This window comes from Cebus imitator, unplaced genomic scaffold (genome assembly GCF_001604975.1).
Source record: "Cebus imitator isolate Cc_AM_T3 unplaced genomic scaffold, Cebus_imitator-1.0 Scaffold451, whole genome shotgun sequence".
Lineage (NCBI taxonomy): Eukaryota > Metazoa > Chordata > Mammalia > Primates > Cebidae > Cebus > Cebus imitator.
In genome coordinates, this window is record NW_016107766.1 from 607,056 (window position 1) to 628,739 (window position 21,684).

Below are 21,684 nucleotides of genomic sequence, written 5' to 3' on the forward strand. Positions count from 1 at the left end.
AGGGTTTCACCATGTTGGTCAGGCTGGTCTTGAACTCCTGACCTCATGATCCACCAGCCTTGGCCTCCCAAAGTGCTGGGATTACAGATGTCATTCACTGCACCAGGCCAGCTGTGACTCCTATCATCCTCATCTTCATCACAAACTCAGAAGGAGTCTACAGGGGAGGAGCTGGCACAGAGGAGAAGCTTCTAGGAAAAGCTACATAAAGCACATGACATTTGAGTTGGGCAGGAAAGGTGACATTTTGCCAAAGGAAACAATCAGGAGCAGGAAATCTGACCCCGGAAGAGGGAATGGGAGCACCAGCATAGGTGAGGAAGTGTGGCAATGCAAGGCACACCCAGGATAACAGTCAGGCCTCCGAGGTCTCTGGAGTGCAGAGGATGTGGGAGAGACAGGACCCTGGAGGCAGGTTGAGGCCAGCTTGGGAAAGCCAAGTTAAACAATCTGAACTTTTCTTCCCAGGTAAAAGTGATCCTGAAAGAGTTAGTTTAAGAGAGGCGACATGACGAGCTTTGCCTCAGGAAGAATTATGGCGGCAGCTGGCTAGGTCAGAGGTAGGGGGCTGCTCAGATGGGCCACGTGAAAAATGGCCAGGGTTTGACCTCAGGCAATGGCTGTATCCAGGCACTTGGACACGGTGAAACTTTAGAGACAGAGGGGAAACTCAACCACTGTCCCTGTTAATAACCAGACAGGTGTTAGAAGCATGAGGTGAGATGATTGGGCTTCCAGCTGCCCTAACCAAAGGCCTCTAGACAGAGGGAACCAGACCCGTGGGGTCCCCCCTACCCAGCATCATCCACTGATGGTGGCAGAGCCACCCCTCTGCCTGCCATTGGAGAGCTATGGGCCTAGCCTCCCCTGCTGCAGTACCGTGGTGATGGCTCTGCACTGGGGGACAGTGCACAGGTGTCACTGCAAGAGTGATGGGTTTTGGAAGCTTGGTTGCCAGGTCTGACTGGGCCACTCACACCTAGCCGTGTGGCCCTAGCAAGCCTCTTTACTTCTCTGAGCCTTGGTTTCCCTCTTTTGTAACATGAGGACAATAGTAGCTACTTCTGAGGCTTATGATAAGGATTTAATGTCATCATTATGACATTACAACAGTGCCTGGCATTGGGCCTGGTGCCTAGGACATTCTCAGTAAGGGTGAGTGTTGGTTGTTATTATATCCCAGCAGCGCTGATCTTGAGTTCCCCTCATCGCACCCATCCCCAGCCCACACAGTTGAGAACTCCCTCTCTCCTAGCCTTTCCTCGTCATATCATGTGAAGATCCAGGACTCCAAGATAAGATTTCTGGCTGGCACGGGGGAGAGGTTTCTTCCAACCCTTGCACCAATTCAGATTCCTCTTCCATTGAATCCTCTTATTTTCTTGAGATATGTGGTGACCTGCACTTCACTCTTTAGAGTGTCTCATTGTTCAAATGGAGTCAAAAGAGTGCCCGGACTGGATCTTGGAAATTTTTCTCGGAGATGCGTTGGTAAGAAGACCCCAAGGCATCCAGCCCCTGAGCCTTTGCATAAGTATCTCAGTGCCCTCCTCTCTTGCCTGCTGACTTTTAGCCTGGCCCTAGAAACAGATTCTGTTGCATATGGTGAGAAAGCCACTGCTGTGTACTGCCCTCATGTTTATTTCTAATCAGCTTATGGAGCCGGGGAGGCCATGGCTGGATGCTCTGCCTCCCTGCAGTCTGTCTCCCGCTGCTGCACAGATCCTCCGAGCTGATTGAAATGTGATGTGTGGGCTTAGGAGGGAGAGAGGAAAAACAGCAACTCAGACCACAGCAGTTGTCCTGGTTCATTGTCTATGTTTCCCTCCCTCCACTGGGCACCCTGTCCCCTCCCATGCTAGGCTGCCAAACTAGGCATGACCCTTCCACCCAGCCCATACCTGGGAACAAAGCCAAGTATCTTCTTTCCTTTGCATCCTCACCTCACTCTAGCAAAGCTGCATTGCAGGGAAGCTAGTAGGTGCTCGGAACACCGGGAAGGGGAAATGGCACAAAGGCCTTCCTACTCATGAAGCTGTCTCCAGATTGACACCCTGTGATGCCAGGAGGAAGCTCCCTGCAGGAACCATAGCCAAAGCCCCAGCAAGAATTCTGTCAGGCAGCTTTGTGCACATCCTTGTACCTTGTAGCTCTCTTTCTCTTCTGGTCGGTAGCCCTGGCTGTGGCCCCTACTCAGGAGATATGCCATGGAAATGGGAAGCTGGTGTGGGCAGAGACCTTTGGATGGTTTACCCCATCTTACTTGTACTTAATAAAGTAATGGAAAGGGGGAAAGCTATAGAGTAAGGATAAAACAGCAAAGGTTATTATTTTCTTGGAGAAGGGAGGTTTGAAAGACCGAGAAAAACAAAGTAGACTTGGGCAGTTGAAAGAATAGGCAAGAAACTTAGCGACAAAGTGTATTCATTCTGTCACTCACTCATTCAAGTGTTCATTGGATACTTACTGTGTGCAGGTACTGTTTAGGGGTACAATGGGGTACCATGGCAAGCCAGCAGTCATGGCCTTTGCCTTCGTGGGGCACTCAGATCAGAAGGGAGTAGACATAAGCTAACAAGTCCTTATAATTCAGGCTGAATAGGGGTGCCTTAGGGAAGGACAGGGAGCTGATGATAGAGAAGGCCCATGTCAGTTAGGAAAAGCCAAAAAAACAAAAATCACGTAGTATATTTATAACTGAAGTGACTTGATGCTGGAAACTGGTTAACAGGTGTTGGAAGGGGCCAGTTGACTTAGAAATTAACAACTCCAGGAAGCAGTTACTGTACCTCAGTTAGAGCCACAAGGGCAGGAGGCAGCGTAATGAGATCATAGAGTCCCCTAGTGGAAAGTAGAGCCACACTGGGTGTGTCTGGTGGGAGCCTAGATGAGCCACTGCTGCTGATATCCCCTGAGGCAGAGAAAGAGGAAAGAAATACCCTCTTTTCCTTCTCTCCTGTCGCCGCCCCCTGCCTGTCAGTGCCTCCTACTGTCTGACCCCAGCCAGTAGCCCGTGACAGGGGAGGCTGGGAATTGCCACTTACAGGGGTCAGCCTGGTCCTTCCCACCCCCAACAACACAGAGTTGACCAGGGAGGGTGCAAAATGAACCTGAGGCCCAAGAGGCTCAGTCTAGACTTGGGCCCAGGGGATGGAGCGGGTAGGAATGGTGGGGAGATGGGTGCTGGTGCTTAAGAGAGCAAGTTTATTGGGGAAAATAGGAAGGGTAGTTTTGTGAGGCATGAATAATGAAGGCCAGGGTCCAGGGGAAATGGGGTGAGAGAGAAGGCTTGGAGCGAAGTAGGAGGAAGGCCACGAGGGGTCTTGAAAGCAAGTCAGGAAGACTGGACATTGATGCGAAAGCCATGGGGAGCCACTGACTGGCATTAAGCAGTGAGGTGATCAGACCCAGGTTTCAGAAAGACCATTCCAGCTGCAGGGACTGGAGTATGAGGAAGGCAGGAAGGGACATTAAAAGCGACAGATGAATAACGAGACCACTGCGGTAATCTCCACAGGCGAGCATGATGGAGGTAGAGGGACTGGGAGAGGTGCATGGGTTTGATGAGTATTTAGGAGGGAGAATTGGTGAGTGATTGGCTAAAGAGGGCGTGGGGGAGGGAGCAAGGATGACTCCCATGACTGTGGCTTGGACAACTGGGCCAATGCAAACACTTTGGTAAGGCAGAAAGCACATGGTGAAGAGCATTTGGAGGAGATACGTGTTGCTCCGACTGTGAGTGCTCGTGAGACATTCTTGGCAGCAATATAACTGTTTTTTTTCCTAGACATGTCTGTGTTTATCTATAGAGTCTTCATGAGAAAGCCTTCCATGTCAGCTCAGGACTCCAAGAGCATGCCTTCTGCAGGCTAGGCCAGGCGTGCTGTTCTCTTCAGGTGTCATGTTGTTCTTCTGTCCCTTCTCATTTTAACCCCCTGTCCAACCTCGGCCTTTGCTGTGACCCCTGACCTTTAAGGGAGCAATATTCAGGCTGTTCCTTCCCAATCCCATTTCTCTTCCAGACTGAGTTGTACCCAGACCCAGAAGCTCTGCTTCTAATCTTCTGTGTGAGCTGGGATGCCGAAAGGCTTGGAAAATACCCTTTTCTTACTTTGCCTCTCATCAAGCATTGTTTAGTGATTTGCTGTAATCTGTGCAAGCCAGAATCGCATAGCACAGACTAAGAGAGGGCAAGAGCCCACACATGGAGCAACTGCACATGCAGTGAGAAGGCACTGCATCACAGGCAGGGGAGCTGAAGCAGGATGCTTCCCTTCTCTGAGCCTTTTTTTTTTTTTTTTTTTTTTAATATTAGAAATATGATTAAGAATAATTCCTTGGAAGGTCATCGTGAGCTTGTGATGCTGATAGTTACCATTTATATGGTGATCAGTGACCTGATAGTCACTCTCTAATTTTTTTTTTGTCTGTAGAACCTGGTTTTGTCCTGGAAGCAATGAGCTCAGCCTCACAAGATGAGCCACGACTGACCACGGCAATACCACTCTGTTTTTACCAATGGGTGATTTACCGATAGTTGTGGACTTATAACTCAGTTTTAGCAGAAGGGGCATGTATTAGTTTTCTAGGGCTGCCATAACAAAGTAGCACACCCTGGGTGACTTAAAACAACAGAAATTCATTTTCTCAGGTCTGGAGGCTAGAAGTGTAAAAAAGGGGGTCAGCGAAGCCATGCTTTCTCCGAGGCTTCAGGCGAAAATCCGTCTCATGCCTTTCTCTTAGCTTCTGGTGTCTCTAGCGATCCTTGGCAGTCCTTGGCTTGCTGCTGCAGAACTCCTGCCTCTGCCTTTTTTGTCACATGGTGTTCTCCCTGTGTTTCTCTGTCTTCACATGGCTATCTCCCCTCTGTGTCTCTGTCTTCTTCTTACAAGGACACCAGTCATGTTGGATTAGGGGCCTAGCCTGCTCCAGTGTGACTTCCTCTTAATTCCTCATTATATCTGTGATGAATGACCCCACTTCCAAATAACACCACATTGTGAGGCACTTCCACATTTCCCTCTGGGGGACCCAATCCCACCCATAAGACATGAGAGTATTTGGGAAAAGCTTGCCTCCTTGTTAAGGAGCATCATCAAAGAGAGTCCACCACACTGCCTGTGGTGTTTGCCCCCTGGTGTGAAGGTCTGATGCTGAGAGGGGTGGCTCTCACTGGGGTTGGCAGCGAAGGGAGATGCAAAAGTAGCAATGCTGAACCACTACCCCAAGACTACTGCTTCCTATCTCTGTATTGTTTACTGAGTGGGATAAATGTACAGGAGTCACATTTTATTTGAGATTCTACTACTGTCTGAGTTCATTTTTGCTGATATAACAAAATGCATTGAAGCTCACTAATTCATAAAGAACAGACATTTGTTTTCTCAGAATTCTGGAGGAATTCTGTGGGAAGTCCAAGATCAAGGCACTGGCAGGCATGGGTGTCCGGTGAAGACAGCTCTCTGCTTCTAAGATGACACTTTATTGCTGTATCCTCTGGTTGGGAAGGACACTGTGTCTTCACATGGCAGAGGGACGGAAAGGGTGAAAATGGATGAACTCCCTCCATCAAGCTCTTTTATAAATATACCTAATCCCATTCATAAGGGCAGAGTCCTTATGATCCAATCATCTCATAAAGGCCATACCTCTTAATACTGTTGCATTGGGGATAAAATTTTAGTATAAATTTTGGAGGAGACACCATCATTTCAACCATGGTAGTTACTCATGGTCAAACACATCAGAACTCATCTAGTGACCCCCAATTTCCCTGCTCAGTTTAGGGAAATATAAGAACCACAGGATTTAAGAGCTGGATGAGATATTGAGAGTCATCTAATCCAAATTCTATACTTAATGGATGAAGAAACTGAGGGTCAGTTAGGGGAAGGGACTCACTTAGGGCCACAGCACAGAGTAGGGTCACAGACTGGACCTACACTAGGCTCTTCAAACTCCTAATCTTCTGTCATGTTTTTCTGGCTTCCTGTACTGTTTCCGTAAGGAACAGAGGGTGCTGTTGGAAAGGCAGGGCTCACTGGGTGGGCTGCTGCTGAGCCATCAGAGGGAAGGAAATGAGTGGTGGGATGGGAGATAAGAAGAATTTCAGGGGGAATGTGCAGGAGCTTGCCATGCTGCAGAGCCATATTCAGCCTCAGGGACACACATTTATTCTAATCACATGCTCCGTGCAGGGCGTGCTGCTCTGAATTTTGCACCTCGAAAGGGCCTTTCATCTCGCCGAGGGTTTGATGCCAGCCTGCCTGGCCGCCTGTGCTGGGCTGTGATTTAGCAAGGAGGTAGGAAGAAGGCAAATGGAAACACCTGGGACCTTCCCTTTCCTGAGGACTCTGGCTGCCCTACTTCCTTCCTTCCACCAGTACTGGCATGGAGGGGCAGCATGGCTACTGGAGAGGAAGGTGGAGATTCACATTTCACCTCTATCAAGAAGGGGCTCAGATAATTGTGTACCTTGAAGCTCTCCAAGAGTATAGAGAAATCTAACTTTATGAGCTTAATTGAATTAAGATCTGGCAAATTATTTTTAGAAACCTAGAACTCTGGAGTGCTGGATAAAAGTACCTGAGGCATCTCCTAGGCTAGGCTGCTCATTTTATAGAAGTGGAAACCAAGGCCCCAGGAAGGTTTAAAAAGATATACCCTAGAGGCAGAAGTAGAATCAGAACCCCAAACATCAGAACCCTAAACATCAACATCTCCACCTTGCCTACTTTCATCTAAAGCAGAGCTGCCTCTTGAATTCAGTCAACAAATATGTTTGATCCCTGTGGTCAGCAGTTTCTGAAATAGGCCTCTAATTTCACCTCCTGGTGTCCATGCCCTTGTGTAAACCCCTGCCATTAAGTGTGAGCAGAACCTAGAGAATGGCTTGCTTCTAACTAATAGAATATGACAAAAGTGATGGGGTGCTAATTCCATGATTAGGTTACATGATGATTATGACTTTCTTCTTGTTTGCATCCTCTCACTCTTTCTGGGTCTTGATGAACTTGCTATAATGAAGTGAACTATAAGAGCCCATGTGGGAAGAAGCCAAGGACCACCAGACAATGGCCAGCAAGGAACTAAGGCCCTCAGTCCAATAGCCATGAAAAAACAGAATCCTGCCGATAACCACAGAGTGAACTTGGAATCAGATTCTTTCTCAATTGAACCTTCAGATGAGACCACAGCCCTGGCTAACATCTTGATTATGTACTTGTAAGAGACCACGAGCAGAAGACCAGATTAAGCTAGGCCTGCTTTCCTGACCCACAGGAACTGTAGAAAAATAAATCTGTGTTGTTTTAAACTGCTGAATTTTGTTATGTAGCAGTAATAGTAATATCCAATTTTAGGATAATGTTTAGGATGCCTACCACATTCTAGTTTCAGGTATGAAAGTAAATGGTTACTATGGATTTACAGGAGTTTGTAGTTTGATGAGCTAAGATATAGCATGTGAAATGATAATAACTAAGATTTTCCTGAGTGTTTCCTCTGTTCCAGAATGGTGTTAAACTCTTTAGATGTGCTATATATATGTATATATTTTAATTTTTTTCAGTCCTCACAACAACCCTGTGAAGATTCTTATTCCCACTTTACAGGCGAGGAGACAGAGGTGCAGAAAGGTTGAATAACCTGCCCAGGTTCAAACAGTTAGCAAGCAGTAGAAGGACTTGAACCCAGGCAGTCTGGCTTCAGAGGAAAACAAGACTGCATTCATTCATTTAAAAGGCACTTGATTACTTCCTATGTGCTTGCTGTTGCTAGTTGCTGGGCATGTAAAGATATGCACCTGTTGTGAAGGAGCTAGTGGCTCTGCCTTTTGCTAGCAATGACCTTGTGCAAGATACTTAAACTTGTTTCCTCACCTGTAAAGGGAATAAGGGGAACTATAATCCACATATGGTTGTAATGAGATTAAATGAGTTAATGTTTATAAAGGTCATGTAATAGTGCCTGCTACATAGTAGATGTTATATGTCTGTTAAATAAGAATAAATAAGTGGCAATGTCAGCAGAAAGGCACAAGAGCCTGCGGAAACTGCAGGGACCCATCTGTTCAGGGTGCAATGGGAGCTCAGGGGAAGTAATATCCTTCACCTCCCATCTTTTGTGCTTGTCCTTTTAAGTCCTGGGCTAAGTGGTGGGCTTTCCATGCAACCTGTGGTATTTTAAAATTCTTCTTATTCCTTCATTAAGATAACTAGTAGTTCTAAGGTCATCCTTCTCCTGTGGAAATGCCCAGTTCTCTTTAATGGTGTACATTTTTTTTTTTTTTAACTTAAGCATCTCAGGATGAGGAACTTTTGAAACCTCTTCAAAGTTCCCAGATCCACTTGCATCTCCTCTAGCTCACCATTTTGGAGCTATACAAATGCTCAGAAGTCACAGAGCTCACTCCCTACGTGCCCATCCCTCCCACCTTTCTGAAACATTCGTCTCTTTTGGTGAGAACAATAGTACCTCTTGATACTTTGCCCCAAATCCAGGAGATTAAATTATTGTCAATAGAAGAAATGTAAAGACTAAAAATGCTTAATGAACTACAAATGCCAAAACGTACCCCATAGATTATGAGAACTGATGGTGGCAGGTCGAGGGGATCAGTGCAGAAAGATTTTGTTGAATACTTCAAGGAGGGGCTGAGGTTTCAGCCAGGCCTTAAAGAGTAGTGAGGATGGGGAGAATGGAGAGGGCAGGGGATTGCCATGCAGGGAGCAACAAGCATAGCATGGTTGATGCAAAGAGGCTTGTAGATGTTACTAGTATTTATCCATACCCAGCTTTCCTCTATTTTGGGGCACTTAAGAGAAGTATTTCCCCTACTCCCACACTTGCTATCATGTGGGGTGATATGACTACACCCCATCTACTACATCATGTGACCAACAGGTTGCTATTGGAAGTGATGTGTGTCACCTATAGGCTGAAGCATTTGATTGGCAGTGAAAGTGTCTTCAGTGCCTTTTTTCTCCAGCCATGACCACTGTGGAAGCATGGGTTGAGAGGAAGGATCAGGGACACTGAGTCATCATATGGAGAACAGCTGTCCTGGAAAGTTACTGGACCCAGTGTGGACTTTGGATGAGTGATAAACAAATATTTGTCTTTAAGCCACTGAAATCTTGGTGGTGCTGGTTCTTGCAGATTACCTAGCCTTCCCTGATGTCCATGGAGGAATGTGTGTTGAGTATTGGGATGTGAGGCTGGGTTAACTAAGGAGTAGCAGAGGCAGCTACTCATGTGGGACATGAAAATCATCTGAAGGGACTTCAAACCACCAAAAAAAAAATCAAATTCAGTTGTGTAGGGTTTGGGCATGAATATTTTTTAAGCTATTTAGATGATCCCAAAATGCCACCGGGTTTAAGAGCCATAGACATACCTATTTTCACCCTTTAACTGGTTTATTTTCTAAGCCCCATTTCTAAGGCCAAAAAAGGCGACGATTATAGGACTTATAGGGCCTGCAATGGTCTCAATGTGTCCCTCCCAAATTCACAATTGAAACCTAATTCCCTGACTGGGCACAGTAGCTCATGCCTGCAATCCTGGCACTTTGGAAGCCAAGTTGGGCAGATCACCTGAGGTTGGGAGTTTGAGACCAGCCTGACCAACACGGTGAAATCTTTTCTCTACTAAGAATACAAAATTAGCCAGGTGTGGTGGCATATGCCTGTAATCCCAGCTACTTTGGAGGCTGAGGCAAGAGAATCATTTGAACCCAGTAGGCGGAGGTTGCAGTGAGCCAAGATTGTGCCATTGCATGGGTAACAAGAGCAAGACTTCGCCAAAAAAACAAACAAACAAAAAAAAAAATAGAAAACAAAAAAAAAAAAAAAAAAAAAAAAAAAAAAAAAAAAAAAAAAAAAAACAAGGGAAAGAAACCTAATTCCCAATGTTATAATATTAAGAGGGGTTTATTTAGGGGATGATTAGGTCAGAAGGACTCTGCCCTCATGAACGGGAGGCATGCCCTCATAAAAAAGTTCCGAGGGAGATTATTTACCCCTTCCAACCATGTGAAGACAGGTAGAAGATACCATCTATGCAGCAGAGAGCCAGCCCTCACCAGACACTGAATGTGCTCACACCTAGATCTTGGACTACATGGCCTCTAGATCTGTGAGCAATAAATTTCTCTTGTTTATAAACTAACTGTCCAATCTTCTGTATTTTTTATAACAGCACAAAAGGACTAAGATGGGCCCCAAAGCTCACATTTCACATGTTTGTGAAAGGGCTTTATAAACTGTAAAGGGCTGAACAAAAATAAACAGCAATTTGAGGTCGGGCGAGATGGCTCATGCCTGTAATCCCAGCGCTTTGGGAAGCCAAGGCAAGCAAATCATGAGGTCACGAGATCGAAACCATCCTGGCTAACATGTTGAAACCCCGTTTCTACTAAAAATACAAAAATTAGCTGGGTGTGGTGGGGGGCACCTGTAATTGCAGCTACTCAGGAGGCTGAGGCAGGAGAATTGCTTGAATCTGGGAGATAGAAGTTGCAGTGAGCCAAGGTCATGCCACTACACTCCAGCCTGGCGACAGAGTGAGACCCCATCTCAAAAAAAAAGGAAAAGCAATTTGATTATTCATGATATTAAAAGCCTAGATGGTCAGGAGGTCATCCTTGACCCAGTGGGGTTTTCACTTGGAGAATGTCTGTGGCTCACATTTCTAGGCTGGAGTCAGCTTCTCTGGCCGCTGCTCTGTTGTGCTCGGGCTGAACCAGCCATGGATTCTCATTACCCCTCACTAGGACTGTGGCAACAGCACCCAGCTGGTCTCCCTCCTCTGATGCTGCTTTGATTTGTATCCACTGATTGGTTAACAACATGACACCTGTTATCTTCCAGATAGCAAAGATTTGACAGCATCTTCCTTTCATGAACAAACACATTCATTTTAATTTTAATCACAGTTTTATATATATTTAAGTCAAATAGGTTTAGAATGTAAAAGGCCAGTGCCCAGCTGCAACCCTTGCACTCAGAATTCTTCTCCTCAGGAGCAACCCTTCCACTCTTTTAGCTTCTTCCTCTGATATTCATTTCCATGTTATTGGCTCTTTCTTGATTTTTTACTTTCAGACCTTATCTGATGATTGTCTACCATGGCATTTAAGCTTTTAGCATTCTTATATCCGTTCTCCTATCATGCCCCGACAACATAATTGTGCTTCCCAAGAGCCTCCCAATATGGTTTTATCACAATTTTTGTGATAAAAAAATTAGTATTTAATGTTCACGTTAGCATTTATGATTATATAAGTACCGTTTAGAAAAGAGCCATAGATGATAACATTTTCTTTCTTGGACTACTTTTAATTCCATAGAGTTAATTATCTCTATTTTATTGATATCGTCCTTTACTCGTATTTTAGACTTCTGAGAGAGATCAGAGCTAAAAAATGAATGTATTCCATTTGCCATGTTCAGCTGAAAACTATAGCATCATTTTCTATCATTTTCCACTATGTGAAGGGTGTAATACTTACAAATGAGTCCTTAAGATTTTCCCTGAAACTTTAAAATAAGTATTCTAGATGTCTTTTCCAGCTTTTCACTCTTCTCTTCTATCTAAGATTAGATAGAAATATAATCTAAGATTTATAAAAGTCTAATATAAGGTTAATAGAAATCTTTTCCCTGTTGCACACAGGAGAAATGTGTCTTCAGAGTCTGCAGGAATAGGTTCTGTGTTTCTTTCTTTAGAATAGAAGCCTCCTGAGGGAAGGAGTTTTATTTCTTAATAGACTGGGGCTCCCTGAGGATGGGGCTGTGTGTCCCCTTAGACTGGGGCTCCCTGAGGACAGGCTGTGTCCCCTCTCACACTGGGGCTCCCTGAGGATGGGGCTGTGTGTCCCCTCAGACTGGGGCTCCCTGAGTACAGGGTTGCATTTCCCCTCAGAGTGGGGCTCCTTGAGGACAAGGTTGCATCTCCCCTCAGACTGGGGTTCCCTGAGGACGGGACTGTGTCTCCCCTTAGACTGGGGCTCCGTAGATTGGAGCTGGTGGACAAGAAATAGAAACAGGGAGGAGATAGTCCCACAGACTGTGGAAGAAATCAGGTAGGCTGTGGAGACTGTGGGAGTCTGTGGGACTGTGTCTTCTTCCTGTCTCTATTTCTTGTCCACCAGCCCCACCTCAGTGTCTAGGAAGGGGTCTTCATGTGGGAGCTGTAGTGATGTCACAGGTCAGGGAGTCTTCATCAACCTAGTCTGCTTCTGAGATCCCCCAGGAGCTGTTCGGGCTCCAGGAGCTTCTTCTCTCCCTGATTCTTCTGCTGATGACCTTGGGTCTCAAAAAAAAAAAAAAAACAAGGAACAGAAACTCCTCCAGGACACTTGAAGGGCTCTGTCAGGTCATTGGCCCCTACCAAGCATCTGTCCTGTTCTCTATGCCTTCAGGAGACATTAGCTCTCGGGCCCTGCTTGGTTCCAAGGATGGCCTTCCCCTCTCTTTTTCTTTGCATATAGCTTTCCTTTCTTTTTGAGGTTGTCTGTGGAGAAAGACTGTGGATCGCATGAATAATAGATTATTAATCTGGAACCTCTCCAGTGAGTGAGACTCGCCACCAGTGAAGACGCCTGTTATGTAACCAGCAAACTGCGTTGGCATCAGAGGCAGCATGTCTGCCAGAGAGCATAAGATCAGAGATGTGAGAGAAGCTGGGAGGGAGGCCTCCTTGCAGGAGGGTCTGTGGGGAGCCCGGCTCTTCGCTGGTTGTTTTCAGCCGCCTTCTGCTGTTTAAGCCTCACAGTGCCCAGTGAGGAGGAGCTGCAGCCTCCCAGTGGAGAGAGAACAGGCTGGTCGCAGCGGGAGCTGACTGACGCTGAGGCCTGCCGAGCTCCCGGTACTGGGACCCTGATATGTCCCCATCATGGTCAATTGATTGGGCCTGTGCTACAGAAGACCTGACAGAAAGGTCTCCAAAGGCAAAGTGAAAACAGAACTCAGACTTAGGGACCATCGTCTCTGGAGGCGGAAGCCCCCAGCTGGCCCCTGACGTGACACTGGGTTTTTCTAGCAAGGCCCTTGGAGGCTGAGCTGTGGCCAGAAGCTGATGGCCTAGTGTGTTCTCACTATCTCTAGCACTGATGCCTGGTGGTGCCTCAGGGAGGGAACCTCAGGCCACCTCATGTGACGGTGCACTGGAGGTAGGGAGTGTGTTGGTTGACAAAACTTCTGGGACGGGCTTCTCAGAGGCAAGGATCTGGCTTGTGGCAGTTATGAAATTGCACCTCCCAGATCTTCTGCAGGGAGCATAACTGCCTGACAGCCCTGGCTGCGGAGCTCTGAACCCACAGCCATGTTGGAGCTAAGGCCATGCTTCTTCCTGGCTGCTTCTAGCCACTGACTGAGTGGGACAATGGCTGGAGCCTTAAGGCAGACCCATTCCTGCCAGATAGGGAAGGAGAGGCTCTGGCTTTGGTTTAACTCTCTCCCCCCGACAGCCTACACTGGCCTTCCCCTACTAGTCTAACTGTCTTCTAACTGCTCTGAGGCTAGGATTTTTTTCACTCAGTCTTCCCTACTTCTCACTCTCCTCTACAGGGGTCAGACCAGCACTGTAATTTGACAGTTGTCCCAGCGTCTTCCAGCCTTTTCCGTATTTTTACTCACAGGCATATCTTCTGTCTTGTCTTCTTGGCATTATATTTCTTGGGAGACGTAGACTAACCCAGTCCCTTATTCTCTAACCCCTGGATCAGGCAGAAATGCTCACTGTCTAGCCACTGTCCAAGATGGAAGTGACTTGTAGTTATAAACGTGTGTTTATAACTCATCGTGATGGCAACTTGATTGCCAGGTCCCTGTCCTAAAGAATGCAAAGACCCTGAGGCTGGAGTGGGTGTGGACCATGAAATTAAGGCAAAGAGTCTTAGTAGCTGAGTTCAGAGAGTTGGGGGACCAGATCAATTAGGGGCTTGTGGTAATCGTGGGACATCATTCTCAGCCTAAAGCACAGTAGTCTTTCCTGGAGGCCAGGACTCAGCCTTTTCATGGTTTTCTTCTTATCGCTCCTCCTCTTGTTCATCAGAAGCAGGATTTAGCCCTTGCTGGTTAATTTCTCCAAGGCTGTGACACCAGAAATGGCTTGTTTTCTTCTAAGACCGCTTCTGATGCTTCTTAATGAGCATTGGCCAACTGCTCTGTCCTAGAAGAGAAGGAAGTCTGATGGACATTAGAGTTCCAGACCAGGAGTCCAAGTCCAAAAGTCATAGCCCTGCTTGCCTATCGATTAGCCCCAGAACCTTGGACAACTTAATTAGCCTCTTGAAGTCTTAGTTTCTGCATCTGCACAAAGGTGATGCTAATAATAGTAGTAACAGTAGCTAACACTAAGTGAATGCCCCCTGTGTACTGAGAACATTCTGAGTGCTTTACATGTATTATACAATCCACATCTATGTTATTCTCGCTTATATTCTTGGCATCTGTTTCACAGAGGACATAGACTAAGCCAGTCCCTTATTCTCCAGCCCCTGCATCAGGTAGAAACACTCACTGTCTAGGTGCCAAAATGGAAGTGACTGGTGGCAAAGGTGTGTTTATAACTCATCGTGGTCATAACTTGATTGCCCTGGGTCCCTGTCCTGAAGAATACAAAGACCCTGAGGTTGGAGTGGGTCTGGTCTATGGAATCAAAGCAAATATATTATGATTCCCATTTGTAAAGATGGAGCAACCGAGTTACGGAGAAATTTAAAAATTTCCCCAAGATCACAAGCTGGCAAGAAGCAAAAGTGAGCTCCAGATCCAGGTGGTCTTGCTTCTTACCCTTCCACTGTCTTGCCTTTGAGTGCCCATCTCACAGAGCTGCCGGGAGAACTCTGGGAGATAATTCAGTATTCTTTAGGAAATTTCTCCAGCCTTGACAGACGTCTGAGTTCCGAGTCCTGGGTCCTCTGTGACAGTGTGTGTGTCTGGGGCACTTCATTCTTTTATTTGTCCATTTAGCAGACAGTTATTGGGGACCTCTCTGTGCCAGAGAGTGTGGTAGGTGCTGGGATATAGCAGTGAGCAGGCTAGACTTGTCTTTGCCCGCCCAAACCTTATAGTCCAGAGGGGAAGATAGAATGCTAAATAGACAATTATGCAGATGATTAATTACAGTTGGGGTCTGTGCTCTAAAAAGAGAAGGGTTCAGTGAGAAAATGTGACAAGGTGAACTGCCCTGTGTGGGAGGGAGTGACCCTGAGACGCTGACCCTGCCAGTCTCGGTAGTATGATCCTAGTCTGAGGGGGGAGACACTCCTGGACTCAGGGAGAGTCTAGTCTGACCTCATCCAGTCTGAGGCGGGAGAGCTAACCTGTGCTGATCTGATGGAAGATGTATAGCCTCATTATCTAGTCTGATGAGGGAGATGAAGACCAAGTGTCTGCTTATATAATAAAAGAAGGGATATGCAGGGGCCTAGTTCTGAGAGTTGAGCTGAGGTCAGTGAGCAGGACACCAGACAAAGCAGAGACTATGGTCAAAGCTGAAGCGGCCTTGGAAGATAGGCTAGGGTTGGCATTTTTGCGTTCTCTTCTGACAGGGCTGAGCATACCCCTAGGGGTTCTGTTTTCAGTGGTCTGATGATGGTAAGGAGGGCACAGGCAGAGGTTGAAGGGAGAGCAGGTAGTGAATTTAAGCGACCCAGGCCAGCACCTGGCCCAGGTGTGTGCTAAATAAATGATAGTTGTTATTGAATGAGGATCATGCTGTCAGTAAATAACACGGAGAAGCATCAGAGCCGTTAACCGGCCCGACCGCTCCATTATCAAAGGTCCCACTGCAGGAGCTTCCAGAAAGATTTATCTCCATTTTGGTAGTGGGGCTCTTCAGGGTTGGAAATTAAAGTGAAACTGAGGTGCACAACCCGGGGCTACAGCAATGGACTTTGCATGGAAATGGGCACTATTAGGAGTATTAAAAAGAAAGGCTAAGGCTAGCTCAGCCACTGGCTGCACAGAAAAGGGATTTTTTTTTTAAAGAGAAGTAGTTGGGGAAAAATTTCTAATGAATCCTATCCAACCATAAAATCATGTAGAAAATGAATCCTATCTGACAATAAAATAAAAGTGAAACAAATTACTAGGTTCTCATATTTGTAGGACAAATTAATTTCATGTTTAGAATACTAATTGCTTGCTGAGGGTCTGTGACTACGTGCTGCCTGAATTTAGCACGAGCCTTCAAGTTTTTAGGGCGGCAGATGAGGGTAGAGGGTGTGGATGCAAGCCTGGTCCTGGGCCCTCCGCCTGAACCCTGCTTTTGTCGAATCTCTCTCCAGTGCCCACGGCTCAGTAGGCAAATGTTGCTTGGCCTCAGAATGGGGCTTCCTGAGGGCAGGGCTGTCTTCCTTGCTCAGGCTGAGGATTCCCTGAGGATAGGCAGTCTTGAGGAAACCTACAGGCTCTCTTCAGAGGAATGAACAGAAGCACAACGTATCCTTTTGGGGATCCGCAGACCCTGCCCTGTGCCTTCTTGGATCTTCTGGAGAGGAGGTTAGAAGGCTGGACCATAGAGGTGACGTAGGTGAGAATGTGCTGTGCAAATTGGAAAGTGAAGGACATGATGTTTCTTTCCCTCTTTCATTTTTTACTTGTTATGCCTCATGCTGGGAAATGTGAGTTCATTCCCAGTTATCCTCAAGCAAGTGATTGCATTAGTGAATCATCTGGTAGAAAAAAAAAAGAAACAAAAAGCAAAACCCAGACAGTCTGCCCCACTGTCTGTGAAACTCCTGGGTCACCTGTCCCAACTGTGTGGTGCCTATTCAGAAGATGCTTGGCTGTTGTCCTTGCAGCCCAGGGTGACAGCTGCTGTGATACCATTGATCCATCTTGTGTGGGCCAGCACTGTACTTACAGCTCTTCACACATCCTAATCCATGTGTCTTCTGGAGACAATAGGGTTTACTATGCCCATTTTACAGATGAGGCAGACAAGGCTCAAAATGTTTAGTAACTTGAACAAGATTGCACAGTAACTAAGAGTTTGAAATGAGAATTGGATCCAAATCTGTTGCGTTCTCCCCCTACCATGCTTCTATGTGCTCTGCACCGTAAGTAAGGTCAATCTGTCCCACCCCACTCCCCCGAAAACATAGTCACATTTTTCAAAGGTCACACACACACACGTGCACATGCACACACACAGGCAGAGCCTGAGGACTAGGTACGTGCATTTTCTTTTAACATGTCTATGCTCTCTATGCCACAGTTTCTGGCTCCAGGTCTTGCCTCTAAGCATGTATCTAGGTTTACCAGGGAGGTGGCTCGGCTGGCTCAGACACTCTCTTTATACCCTGTAAGCTCTGAGCGAGCACCTGCTAGGTGCCTGGCCTTCTGCCAGGTGCTGGGCACATAAGGGAACCTGGTTTCCCTGGGCATCTGAGAGGTACATTATTTTGGACAATATCTTCTGTGTGATATTGCCTCTTAATTAGTGTCTGTAGGGTTTGTCCTGCTTGATCTCGGTTTAGTCATAGACCAGCTATGTGGCTTTGTGTCATCCTGTCTCTGGGTTCAGTCTTCCAGGACATTTGGACTAACCCAGTGGTGTTGAAGGCCTTCCAGGTCTGACCTGCTGTGATTCACGCACCCCTCTGTCTTAGGATGGGTGATCCTAAGGAGCTATTTTGTCTTGTTCACCCCATGCCTCCCACAACTGTCATTCTCTTATGACCTTTGCACTCTAGCAATGCTGAGGACGTGTGTCTGTCTCTGGAAGACAGACTAGAGACCAAGGGCGTATGCAGGTGCTATGATCTTGGGTTGTTCCTTTAGGCCAGGGACTGTTTATCTGTACTCTGACCCCAGTGCCTTACTCAGTGCTTGGCACATTCCTCATGTATAATCAATTGTCGATGAATGAGTAAATAAATGGATGAATGAATGAATGCATATGATCAGGACTCACAGCTCCTCTGGAGACTCTACTCCAAGTCTGATTTCTTTTACTACCCTGACCCAATTTCTCATTCCAACCCCCTAATCTGAAAGGCAACAGCCTCCCCTTCTGGCGTGTCCTTTTGTGTCAGCTGCCGAATACATTTTACCAGTAATAACACTCTGCCCCCATTTTCACGCCACAAGCAGTTTCCATTTCTCCCCACCTTCTGCCACTCTCATCTAAAAAGAATACTTTCCCCATCACCACACTTTGATCCCATTATCTCCACTCCTTCTCCAGTTCTTGTGCTTCCTAATTAAGAAGGAGAGACCTCAGACAGGGAGAAAGGCTCTCTAGGAGAAGGGCACTTTGGTATCTTGCTTCCATTTAAGGACCTAGAAGGAAAAGGATACCTGAGCAGGTGTATCAGATGCGTCCTCCTCCATGGGGGATAGCCCACTGACAGGAACTGCATTACTTTACTTTAAATAATTAACTCCTGAGAGGACAGAGGGCTGGAAAGGAGCTTGGGCTGCAGCTGAGTGTTTCACGTTGTAATTAAAGCCTCTCTGATAAATGTTTACAGTTGCTTCTGATTCTTCCTGGGAAAGAAATAAAAAAGAGAAAGAAGGTAGGATGATGGGATGAAGAAGAAGGCAGGAAGGAGAAAGGGAGGGAGAGATGGAGAAAGGAAAGAAGAGGGAGAAAAGGGGGAACACACAGTCAGAAGGAGATAGACGAGGAATATGAAAGAAACAAGTCTTCAGGCTCCAAACAAGCGTGGCCAGGCCCCCTGGAATACTCACACACACTCACGGGCCCTTTCTTCCTGCGGAGCTGTGGAACAGTAACTAGATTTTGAAAACAGGAACCTCTTTTACTCCCTGCTGTGTGTTCCTATGTTACTAATTCCCGTCTTTCCTGGCCTGCCCACATCTCCTTGAGGCTCCACTCCCCAGTCCCTTGTCTGTCATCTCTTACTGCCCTCCAAGACCCACTCCAACCACAGACACCAACACTCCCATCCCCAAGGCTGCAGGGCTCATGGGCAGACAACCTGGGGTGGCCATCCTGGGGCAGGGGCTGTCACTTTTTCCCCGTGGGCATCTCCTCATCTTAAAGACCTGGTTCTTAGAGTCTTCTAAAGTGTTGGTCCACAAGTGAGAAACAGATTGTGGCCACCAAAATTATCATGTGACCACTATAACGGGTCAGGTGAGAGGGTTTAGATCCAAAGTGGATTTGGATGGAGAAGGGACTTCAAGCTGGGAGCAGGAGTCTAAGCTGCCTCTTTGTGACTCTTCTTTGGGAATCCAGCCATCAGCTCCATTCAGGGCAGCTGGCTGTTAATCACCAGCCAGTGTGTGTGCGTGTGTGTAATTTGTGTGTGTACGTGCATTCTCGGGTCTAGCGTCAGCATCCCTGCTCTGCCCTCTCTGCTGCCACCCCTCTTTGCTAGCCTTAATTATAGCAATTTAGGAGACACGCTTAAGATGGCAGAATAAACCTATCAATATTTCACTTAAGAACGGATTTCTGTCGGATGATATCTGAGACCTATAAATGAGAAATATGAGACTTGTTCTCGGTAGCCTTAGACGAACACACAGACACACACACAGAGAGACACACACAAAGACCTCTGATGAATTATTAACACGTGATTTCCTTTCTGTCTTAAGCACTGGGAAAAGCTGAAGGCTTTATTCAGCTACACTCAGAAATGAGCATTTCTACTGAAGCTATTTGCCTAAAACATATTAAAATAAACATGAGAAAACTGTGGCTCTGTGTTTCGGGGTTTCCGGTTGGTGAGAAGCCAGGAAATGCTGCTGCTGTGTCCCCCTCCTCTGGGTTTGTTGGGGGAGGAGGATGCTGGGCCAGGTGTCCTGGATCTGAGTCATTTCCCCCAGCCAAGAAGGCAGGATCACTGTGGGGCCACATCTAAGTACAGAAGGGCCCTTGGGCTCAGGATCTCTCTGGCTTTTCTGCCCTTGTCTTCCTCTTATGCCCTGTGGATGGAGAGCCTCAGGATCTCACTTCTCCACTGGGCTTCATCAACTTCACTGTCTGTAAGTGGGTTACTGTAAGGAACATGGCTGTGCTTTGGTCAAGGATAGGCAGGGTAAACATCCAGAGTGACTCAGTGAGTTTAGAGTACAGGTGTACAACTCCACTTGCTGTCACAGCCATGTAGCCATAACATGGGAATGCCATCTGTTGGCTCTATGCCCTTATTGTCTGTAGAAGGTATAACTGCCCTGCTGATGCTGTGCACAGGGCTCAGTTTGGCACAGCGCAGCATGGCATGGCTTGCATGTGGGCCCAGAGAGAGAATAACACTACTAACCTCTGTAAGGGAGAGTCTGTCACCTTGAAGGCAGGCAGTGGGGAGCTAGGAACTAGCTTGTGCTCAGAGATAAAGAGTTAAGCTGCAGACCCTGACAGAGCTGGCCTTGCAAGCCAGGGAGTGTAGCTACAGGTGTGGGGGCAGCAGGAGCCACAGAGCCAGAGCAGATAGTTGAAATAAGGTGGACAGTGTGAGAGAGCTAGTGTGAAGAAGCTGCTGAGGGATCTGCTGAATGAAATTATATTTCACCTGCTTACAGCCCCCTGACTGCTCTTTTAGCTATCTGCCTGGCCGCCCACTCCCATCGAACCTCAGCATGGCCTGGAACCTGACCCCAAGCAGGACATTTGGTGTAGTTGTGAACCTGACAGATGCACATTGCTTTACCTCTTAGTGTTGGAAACAGTGGGCCGTAGCAGAACAAACGTGGTCTGAGACGGTCGTGAGTCATTGGCTAATTATATGGTCCTGGGCAGGTTACAGCTTCTCTGAACCTCAGTTTTCCCACTTCCAAATGGGGAACATTAGTGCCTATCCCACTGAGTAATATTGTCCATGGTAAATATAAAATCCCCGTTCAGGAGAGGGTCCATGATAGTCACTTGTATGGTAGTGATGACAGGGTGATTTCTTGGTGTGTCTGGTTGGGTGCCATGCCTTGAAAATGACTTGACCAATTTAATTTGCTCAGAAAGAGGTGAGTAGGTGCTGAGCAGTTGGAAAACCTTGGACATATGGGATCAAATAAAAGGGTATTTAACTTGGAGAAGTTACATCTCAGGATGATATACTTGCCTTCTTTAAGTAACCTCCTTGAAGAAGGATCAGATGTATTATGTGAAGCACCAGAGGGAGAAATAGAAATTGTAGGAACAATTTAGATTAACATAAAGAATATTTTAACCACCAGAACTGTGTGGAGATAGAAAGGGCTACTTTGGATGGTGCTGAGTCTCCATCACTGACGATTTTCAAGAGAGGCTGAGGAGCCAATTGACAGAGATGCTGTAGAGTTGATTCTGCACTCCCAACAGGAGGCTCCAGGGTTAATTGTCAGCCTGTCTCTGGTTCCAAGCGGAGGGGATTCCATCAGAGCAACAATCTTCTCCTCCTTTATTGCTTCCTTCATGGCCATCCTGGGGAGGAGGTGACTTCTCTGAGTGGAAATTTGGGGGAGGATCTGAGTGTACTCCATTCTGGGATCTCTTTGCTGATAGAAGGCATGTATTTTCTGCTTCTCCCCACCACAGGATAGGGCTGGGACTACTGACGTCTAGCTCTCCTTGAGACTTAATGAGCCTGTCAAATTAGGGAATGAGGTATTAGCAAGCCCACCTGGCTGAGGGACCTAATGCCAGATTCTCCACCTTTTCAATGGTCTAAAGGTAATATTTTGGTCTCCATCTGCCTGTCTCCTGTATCCATTTCTTAGC